Source organism: Vicia villosa, unplaced genomic scaffold (genome assembly GCF_029867415.1).
Source record: "Vicia villosa cultivar HV-30 ecotype Madison, WI unplaced genomic scaffold, Vvil1.0 ctg.001134F_1_1, whole genome shotgun sequence".
Classification (NCBI taxonomy): Eukaryota; Viridiplantae; Streptophyta; class Magnoliopsida; order Fabales; family Fabaceae; genus Vicia; species Vicia villosa.
Window position 1 is genome coordinate 290347 of NW_026705498.1, and position 10014 is coordinate 300360.

Consider the following 10014-nt stretch of genomic DNA (forward strand, 5'->3'; position numbering starts at 1 on the left):
AGCAAAGTGAACATCTTTCCACAAGTTAGGCCAGAAAAGTCCAGATTGAAGGATTTTGGCGCAGGTTCTAGATGTGCTATGGTGTCCTCCACACGGTGCAGAATGGCAGTGTGTGATTATGCTTCCTATTTCTTCTTCGGGTACACAACGTCTAAAGATTCCATCGGGGCCTCTTTTGAATAAGAGTGGGTCGTCCCAATAATAATGTTTTAGGTTGTGGAAGAATTTCTTCTTCTGTTGATAACTTAAATCAGGAGGCAGCACACCAGCAGCTAGGTAGTTTACGAAATCTGCATACCAAGGTGTGTTAGATCGGGTTACAGCTATTTCAGCTAATATGTTGGTTTCGGTGTTTGGATGGTATGGTTCAAATTCATTTGCTTCAAATTGAGCGATGAGTCTTTCATAAGGGAAGTCGTCGTCAATTGGTACTTCTTCGGGTTTTAGATTTTCCAATCGAGAGAGGTGATCTGCTACGACGTTTTCAGTGCCCTTTTTGTCTTTAATTTCCAGGTCGAACTCTTGTAGTAACAAGATCCATCTCAAAAGTCTTGGTTTGGCGTCCTTTTTGGTTAGAAGGTACCTAATGGCGGCGTGATCGGTGTATATGATTATTTTGGCTCCTACCAGGTAAGAACGGAATTTGTCTAATGCGAATACGACAGCTAATAATTCTTTTTCTGTCGTGGCATAATTCATTTGAGCTTCGTCTAGGGTTCTACTTGCATAGTAAATGACATGTAGTTTCTTATCTTTCCTTTGCCCTAGAATGGCTCCTACAGCATAATCACTCGCGTCGCACATGATTTCGAAAGGTTCATTCCAATCGGGAGGTTGCATAATTGGCGCAGAGATTAATGCTCGTTTAAGTGTATGGAATGCTTCAGTGCATTTATCGGTAAAGATGAATTCGGCGTCTTTCATTAATAGCTCGGTTAACGGTTTTGTAATTTTAGAGAAATCCTTAATGAAATGTCGGTAAAAACCAGCGTGTCCTAGAAAACTTCTTATCTCTCTAACAGTTTTGGGAGGTTGAAGGTTTTCGATAATTTCAATTTTTGCTTTATCAACTTCGATCCCTTTATCAGATACGATGTGTCCTAATACAATTCCTTGTCGAACCATGAAATGGCATTTTTCCCAATTAAGGACTAGGTTTACGCTTACGCATCGTTTAAGTACCAGCTCAAGGTTCGCTAAACATGCTTCAAAACTTCCTCCACAGACAGAGAAGTCGTCCATAAAGACCTCCATTATTCCATCTAGGAAGTCGGCAAATATCGCCATCATGCATCTTTGGAAGGTTGCGGGTGCATTGCAAAGCCCAAAAGGCATTCGTCTATAGGCGAATGTACCATAAGGACAGGTAAATGTGGTCTTCTCTTGGTCGTCAGGGTGGATAGGAATTTGGAAAAATCCGGAGTATCCATCTAGATAACAGAAATGCGAGTGTTTAGCCAGGCGTTCGAGCATTTGATCTATGAAAGGTAAAGGGAAATGATCTTTTCGAGTAGCTTTGTTTAACTTCCTATAGTCAATGCACATTCTCCATCCAGTTTGGGTACGTTTTGCTACAGATTCGCCTTTAGCGTTAGTGATTACAGTTACTCCTCCTTTCTTTGGTACGACGTGAACAGGGCTAACCCATTTACTATCGGATATAGGATATATTATTCCGGCCTCTAGTAGTTTATGGATTTCCTTCTTAACCACATCACTCATAATAGGATTTATCCGCCTTTGATGTTCTCTAGATGTTTTACAGTCGTCTTCGAGCATTATGCGGTGCATACAGAGGGAAGGACTTATTCCTTTCAAATATGATATGTTATATCCTAAAGCGGTTGGGTATTTTCTTAGGACAGTAAGTAGTTTCACAGTTTCGGTTTGTCCTAAGTTGGCGTTCACTATGACGGGTCGGTTTTGTTCTTCGTCAAGGAATTCGTATCTAAGATCGATAGGCAGTGTTTTTAGTTCTATAGCAGGCTTCTTCGGTCCAGGTATAGGATCGGGAGTAAGTGCCAAGCATTCACTCAAGTGGTTATCTTGATATTCCCCTCGCCAGTTGTCATCTTCAAGGATTGGCGGTATAGGAATTTTTATGATCTCGGTTTCCTTATTTGTCTCGGATTGTATTTCATGAACACACTCGTCGATTATGTCAGCAGAGCAGCATGTGTCAATTATAGAAGGTGCTTTTAGGAATTGGGAAAGGATAAATTCTATTTTCTCTTCTCCTACTTCGAAAGTAAGCTTTCCTCGCTTTACGTCTATAATTGCACCAGCGGTTGCTAAGAATGGTCTTCCTAATATAATCGGGATGTTAGAATCTTCTTGGATATCCATAATGATGAAATCACTCGGGATGTAGAATTGATCTACACGAACAGGGATATTCTCTAACATTCCTATAGGATATTTTACTGAACGGTCTGCTAGTTGAAGAGACATTCTCGTTGCTTTAAGCTCACCTAGATTTAGTTTCTTACAGGTTGAAAGAGGCATCAGACTAACACTAGCTCCTAAATCGCACAAGGCTTTCTCTATAATGGTTTTACCTATTACGCAGGGTATAGAGAAACTACCAGGGTCTTTCAGTTTTGGAGGCATATTGTTTTGGATGATAGCACTACATTCAGCGGTAAGCGTTACAGTTTCGTTATCCTCTAGCTTCTTTTTGTTTGATAAGATTTCTTTTAGGAATTTAGCGTACGAAGGCATTTCAGTTATGGCTTCTGTGAATGGTATAGTTATGTTTAATTGCTTCAGAAGTTCTACAAATCTCTTAAATTGCGCTTCGGTTTTTGATTTAGCTAATCTTTGAGGATAAGGAATTGGCGGCTTATAAGGTGGTGGTGGTGGAACATAAGGTTTTTCCTTTTCAGATTCCACTTCGTTATGGTTCTCTTTGGTCTTAGCAGTTTGGTCATCGTTTGGTGTCTTTTGGGTTTCCTTTGGCTCTTGTTGTGACATGGGTACGTTTTGAGTTCGAGGATCAACGGGTCCATCGTAATTCGTTCCACTTCGTAGTGTTATTGCGTTCGCATGTCCTTTAGGATTAGGTTGTGGTTGAGCAGGAAACGTGCCAGCAGGGGCAGCGGTAGGTGCTTGTTGTTGAGCTACTTGTGAGATTTGAGTTTCAAGCATTTTGTTATGCGTAGCTAAAGCATCTACTTTGTTCGATAGTTGTTTCAGTTGCTCGCTATTGTGAATATTTTGATTCAGGAAGTCTTTGTTGGTTTGTTGTTGGGAAGCTATAAAGTTTTCCATCATGATTTCTAGATTTGACTTCCTAGGAGTGTTTTGAGCAGCTACAGGCGCTTTTTGGTAGCCAGGCGGTACAGCAGGTGCTTGTCTAGGTGCGTACAACGCATTGTTGTTTTTATAGGAAAAGTTCGGATGGTTCTTCCATCCAGGGTTGTACGTGTTAGAATAAGGGTTTCCTTGAGCATAATTTACTTGATCAGACGGGGTTCCAGTCAAGAGTTGACATTCGGCAACTACATGTCCAGTCAATCCACAGATCTCGCAGTTAGGTATTACAGCAGCAGCGGTGGCTGATGGAGTGACGGTTAGGTTCTCGATCTTTTGAGTTAAAGCGTCTACTTTCGCGTTAACGCGGTCTATACCACTTATTTCGTACATTCCTCCTTTGGTTTGGGTTTTCTCTAGAGCAGCTCGTTCTCCACCCCATTGGTAATGGTTTTGTGCCATGTTCTCTATGAGGTTATATGCTTCATCATGTTGCTTGTCCATCAATGCTCCGCCAGCAGCGGCATCTATAGTCATTTTAGTGTTATACAAGAGACCACCATAGAAAGTATGGATGATCAGCCATGGTTCGAGTCCATGATGAGGGCATAGTCTAAGCATGTCCTTATAACGTTCCCAAGCTTCGAAGAGTGATTCGTTATATTTCTGGGTAAATCCGTTGATTTGACCTCTGAGCATAGCAGTTTTGCTAGGCGGGAAATATCTCGCCAAGAACACTCTCTTCAATTCGTCCCATGTGGTTATGGAGTTCGAAGGCAGGGATTGAAGCCACGCTCTAGCTCTATCTCTCAAGGAGAAAGGAAAAAGACGTAATCGAATAGCTTCGGAACTAACGTTGTTAGCTTTGACAGTGTCGGCATATTGCACGAACACAGATAAATGGAGGTTAGGGTCGTCTACAGGGCTTCCAGAGAATTGATTCTGTTGAACAGCTTGGACCAGTGAAGGTTTCAGTTCGAAATTGTTCGCCTCAATCGCAGGTGGTGCGATGCTTGAGTGCGGTTCAGCGCGCGAAGGAGCGGCATATTCTCTAAGAGGACGAAGAGCAGCCATCTCTAACTTTGGGGTGAATTGATTTGTTGGATCAGTAAAAATCAATTCCTGATTAATCGGAATTGGGTCTACTTCGGGAAGATTGCGAGCTCGACGTTTGACGTTAATGAAACGTTCGATCTCGTTAATTCGTTGTATTAAATCTCCTCCTTGTGAACGAGTATTTGGCATACAATCGTTCAAAAAGAAAGGGAAGAATTGTCCTAGTCTCTACGGTGTAACAGTGAGTTACGATATCGACTTAAATAGTCCCCGGCAACGGCGCCAAAAACTTGATCGCGACTTTACGTGTCTATAAATCTGATAACTGCAAGTGCACAGTCGTGTCGTGTAGTTTTAAAAGATATCGAATCCACAGGGACTATGAATCGATCTACCGTTATCTAAGGTTACTATGTAAAGCTAGGAGTACTAAAATTTCGATCGTTCCTAAGGGAAAGTGATTGTGAGAAAATAAAGAATAATAATAAAAGACAGGTATCAGTATGTATTTCGTTTAACTACAGGAAATCCGAAGGTCCATTGGCTTTTGCATAATTAAATTAAAAATCTTTACTAATTCAATTGGTTAAAAATCCTAGTCTCAAACTTTCGCTCTGTTGAGTCAGACTACCATCCTAATCCTAATGTACGCTTTCGCCATCCCATTAGATTTTAGAAGAGCTTTTTGGAAACAACGTAATTAATAAAATGCCTATTTTATGAGGTTGTTATCTATTTAAATCTCCTAATCTCAAACTTTCGCTCTGTTGACTCGGAGCAAGCTAATATCCCTAACGTACGCTTTCGCTGTCCCGCTCGAGTGTAAAAACAATTTTTGAAAATAAATAAGTCCCAATTAGTTTTAATACGCTTTCGCCATCCTTAAAACTAATGTCCTATGTCTACTATCCAGTTAAAGATCTCAAACTTTCGCTCTATTGATTTTAACCTTTGACCGTCCTAACCCCTCAAACTTTCGCTCTATTGGTTTTAAGACTTACTTATTAAATTAGACATATAAACCAAAAACAAGTGATAATTAATAAAACATAATCAAGCCAATTTATTTCGGATCCCTATGATTAACTTACTCTACATACCGACACCTTTAGTATTTTAGCCAGACATATTAATACGGTTAAACATGCATAAATCAGTTTTGTTCATCATAATAAGCATATTAAATGGCATATAATATATCATGCAATAGTAATATAAATAAAGGCGGTAAATAAAAACCTGAATTAAATAAATGGCAAATAATTCTTCAAGTATCGAACCTCCACCACAGCTTGGCTGGATCGTTCTTCGGAATTTAAATGGCAGAAAATAAAAACAAGGAATTAAAACGATAAATCTAACGTAAGGCTAGATCTACGAAAAGTTCACAACAATTTCCAGTGTAGAAATCGTTGTGAGAAAATAAACGGTTTAATGAAAACAGAATAGTGAAAAGCGGTTCGCGGTACAATTTCGGCAGCACTTCGTTGGCAGGAAATCGGACAGATTGAAGTGAGATAGCAGGTCCTATTTATAGGAGGGGATTTGCAGTTGCTTTGCGTGAAAAGAGGAGAGTCTGCAGACTTGGACGTGGAGACGTGCGTCTCCTATTCTTCAGGAAGACTTGAGACGTGCGTCTCAAGTGGAGAGGATTTAGGGGGGTGGAGACGTGCGTCTCCTTTCTTGCTGAGGTGGCAGAGACGTGCGTCTCTGCTTACTAGTGTGGCCTGGGTTGCTTTCCTTCGTGGGCTGGATTGCTCTTTTGGGCCTTTTTGGGTCCTAATTGCACCCTTCTTTCATTACAGCACCCCTTTTCGTCTTTTAAGCATAAATATTGGTCATTTAAGCTCGATTTTCTTTCCTTTTCGCAAATAGTCGTAATTGAAGTGTAAAACCTGAAACAAAGCAAATACACGCGTAATATCATAATAAATTGACATAATAAATGGAAAATGCTATAAATATCTATGGATTTTAGGCTAAATATACGATATAAAATCGTGTTATCAGTTCATACAAGGTCTTGATATTGTCTAGACAAAAACAAAGCAATTGATTAAAACAATCCGCGTGACACGGTCCCACTGGGCGTGCCAATTTGTTTACGGTGATTTCCGGTAAACAACCGCTAGTCTTCCAAACTATAATAAATATGATTTGGTTACTCGCAGGATCGACTAGATTGATCCTAGGACACATAGTCAAGAAGATTGTTATCAATGTTCATTCGAATCATATTTGTGATTCGTCCTCTTCGATAAAAGTTGTTCGATTAAAGAACAAATAATCTTGATAATTACTTTGTTATATGTAATTGTAACTTCAACGAAAAGATAAGTAACATAGCATATGAAACTTAAAGACTGTTAAAACATAAAGAATCTTAAACTGCAGGAACGTTAAAGATTTTTAAAGTAAATAAACGTGAAAGTAAATTCGAAAGTAAGTGATGTTAAAATAAAGATACAGGAATTTAAATGACAAGAAATAACTTGAATGCAGTAATTCTGAAATAAATTCGAAAACGAAATATAATACACATGTATTAAAATGGTGGTGTCATACGTACATTTTCTCAGCGAACTCTTTCTCTTAACGCTTGATACTTGAGTAAATATGTGAGTGATTTGTACAAAATGAACACACAGAATCCTAACATTAAGACCCCTATTTATACTAGTTTCGACCTTAACGGTCCTACACTAATCTGCTGCCACGTTTCTCATAAGAACTTCCAGCGAAGCCATCTGTTATTGGACAGTTACGAAACCGTCTTCGAATTTCAAATCTTCCCGCCTGAGTCCGTCTTCGACGCGTGGCAGTGTATTAAAAAACACTACGAAAACACGCTAAGTAGTAATACTTAAATACATATTCTACAAATTTTGTCTAAGTCCCGAAGACATATGCTTTCATTAGTCTTTCAGTGTTCACTATCTTCATCGAACTTAGAAGTCTTTATTTTTCGAAACATGACCATCAGTAGCCATTCTTTTACTTTTTAAGGGATGGCTATCAGTAACCATCTTTCCTTCGATTTCCTGCTCCTTCGAAGGACAAACACTATGAAACGAAATCTTCAGCTAACAAATTGCCCCCAATAAATGCCTGTTTCGAGAATCAACAGAAATAGGCGTTTCTTGTCATTATAAGATTTCATTTTTATGATCCTTGAAAGTTCCAAGACTGCTGACTAACGTCATAATCACTGATAACACTGTTTCCGAAACGTCTTGTCATTTTCAAAGATGTCTTCTCATAACTTACATTCCCACGTTTTAACCTTACTTCCTGATCATTACTCCTACATACTAGGAGTGAAGCTAACTTATTCGACCGTCGTTGGATTAAATCACTAGCCGCCACGTGTCTCTTGGTTTTTACCCAAAAGATTCAAAAAGGTTTCCGTTAAACCTTTAAATACTTGATCTTGCGCCTCTATACCGCCTTTCATTCATCTTCTTCACCGAAAAACTGAAACATCTTCACTCTTTTTAGAATCTTGCTCTTTTAATAAAAAATTTCTCCATGGCTTCATCTTCAAATGTTCTTCAACCCGCTTTGAAGCTCCAATCAACAACACGTTCTGGGGAATGAGAGTTCGTTCCAAATCCTAACACTGAAGAAATACGCGCTATTTACGCTTCCCAGGTAATCATTCCCTTTGAACTCTCTGGAAAAACTCTTGCCTTTATGGGTCCGTTACCAAGTGAAAGTATCCAATCTGTGAACAAATTTTTCCCTGCTTACTACAAGACTAGACCATTAGTTAGCAAAGTTAAGATAGATGAAGACGGTCGTTCTCCTTTAGGAAAATCTGTTAATGTTGAGGAAACTTCAACTGCAACCCCTTTAGCTTTAACAAAAATTAGGTTAAACTATATGACCAATTCTGTAAAAGTGTTTTAGATCATTCCCTTTAGCCAAAGATCCTGATTTGTACTATGCCTGGTTAGAAAAAGTAGAGAAACAGAAAGGATCCTTTTGGAAATCGTTAGGAATATACGATTTGATTCAACTATCAAAGACGGGTTTAGAATACAACCAACCCATGTTAGTAGCAGCGGTTCATTTTTGGAATGCTTCTCACAACACCTTCCATCTCCCATGTGGAATGGTTACCCCTACGCTTTTCGATGTGGCCGCTATAACAGGACTTCGACCAACTGGCGAAACCTTCGATCCCAATGAGATGGATAATGACACCATTGGTTTTAATGATTCGCAAGTCACTTATACGGCATTCATCCAGAAGCACCATATCACCACTTAAGCGACAGTATCTGATGAAGAGCATATTGCTTTTCTAGCATTATGGCTTTCACGATGTGCCTTCTGTTCAAGGTCTATCCAAGTTGCGAAAAGGTACCTTTGCATGGCTAATCAGTTGCATGATGGGAAAAAGCTCAACCTTAGCCAACTACTTCTAGGGTCTCTTTATGAAAACCTTAGTGAAGCTGCAAACCTTACCAAGAATTTCAAATCTGGTAGTTTACTTTACGCTGGTCCTTTCTGGCTATTGCAACTGTGGCTTAATGCTACATTCGAAACTCATCTTCCCTTTCGAGGAGATGTCAATGAGGAGGATAGCACAATCAGAAATCGAACTATAGAGGGGACCAGGCTAGCTTACCTAACTCCAAAAGAAGAAATGAGAAAGCTTCATGAACATTTCCTGGCGTATTCAATGATGTTTGCTCGGCGTGACCAGTTCGATCCTTCTATGGCCCCATTTGTACACAGAATAATAGGTCCCGAATGGTTTACTCGAAAATTTCCACCAACATCTCAAGATCAACAAATCGAATCTATGGAAATTTGGGAAGCCTTTCTGACTCCAAGATTGCTTTCCCACCGTCTTCGACCATCAAAGGGTCAATGTATCCTCATGTGTTATCAACCAAATTTGGTCTCGAGACAGTTTGGGCTAACTCAAATAACACCCAAGTGCTTATATGAGAAAAGGAACCATATGTGTTTCCACACTTTGTATTTGACTGAAGAAGAATGTGAACGAAAAATCAACAAATACGTTGGCGTCACCAATCTTTCTCCTATTCCTTTCGAACCTTCTTTTTACTCTACACCAGATTTCCATCAATGGTGGACGGAGTATTATAGTTCTCAAATTTTTGATGCTGATAGCCTTGCTCAGGAACTAACTGCAGCTTTCACTGATGTGCAGGAGAACTTCCAAAAAGGTACTTCCACTCATATTAAAGAAATCCAAGCTTTTCAAAAATTCTTTGAAACTATCTATAGGCCTGATGATCTTAGTCGGACCGTTCGTGAGGCTGCAGTTACTTTGCGCGAAAAGTTTTCCGCCAAACTGAATAAGTTGAAATTGCGCTCGTATGTTCGACCAGAACTACGTTATGAAGTGGCTTTCAAACTTCATCCTCCAAAATTCCCTCCACTACCAAGTGCTGATTTTGGTGTGGCTCTAAGTCCTCCTTTCCCAGACTGGTTTGTGTGTGGGAATGCTCTCAAAATTCTTCGAGAGAGTACTAAAAAACGCGCTGAACGAGTGGTTCCGACTAAGCATACCTTGGATACTTTCAAAGAACATCTTCATATAGATCTTAAACATGTTCGTGTCCTGACTCCAATACCTGAAGGTTTGGATTAAGACAATCTTTTCGACTGACTTTTCTTTTCTTTACTTATATACTGATTTCAGTATCAACTACAGCTGTTGCACGAAGG

At 39.5% G+C, this 10014-nt stretch overlaps 1 non-coding gene across 1 annotated transcript; it reads left to right on the forward strand.

Annotated features, from left to right (window-relative positions):
- Positions 1-3844: 3844 nt before the first annotated feature.
- Positions 3845-3951, forward strand: LOC131633529 (small nucleolar RNA R71). The gene has a single exon (XR_009293340.1). It is a non-coding gene; the product is annotated as a small nucleolar RNA R71 (small nucleolar RNA).
- Positions 3952-10014: the final 6063 nt, after the last annotated feature.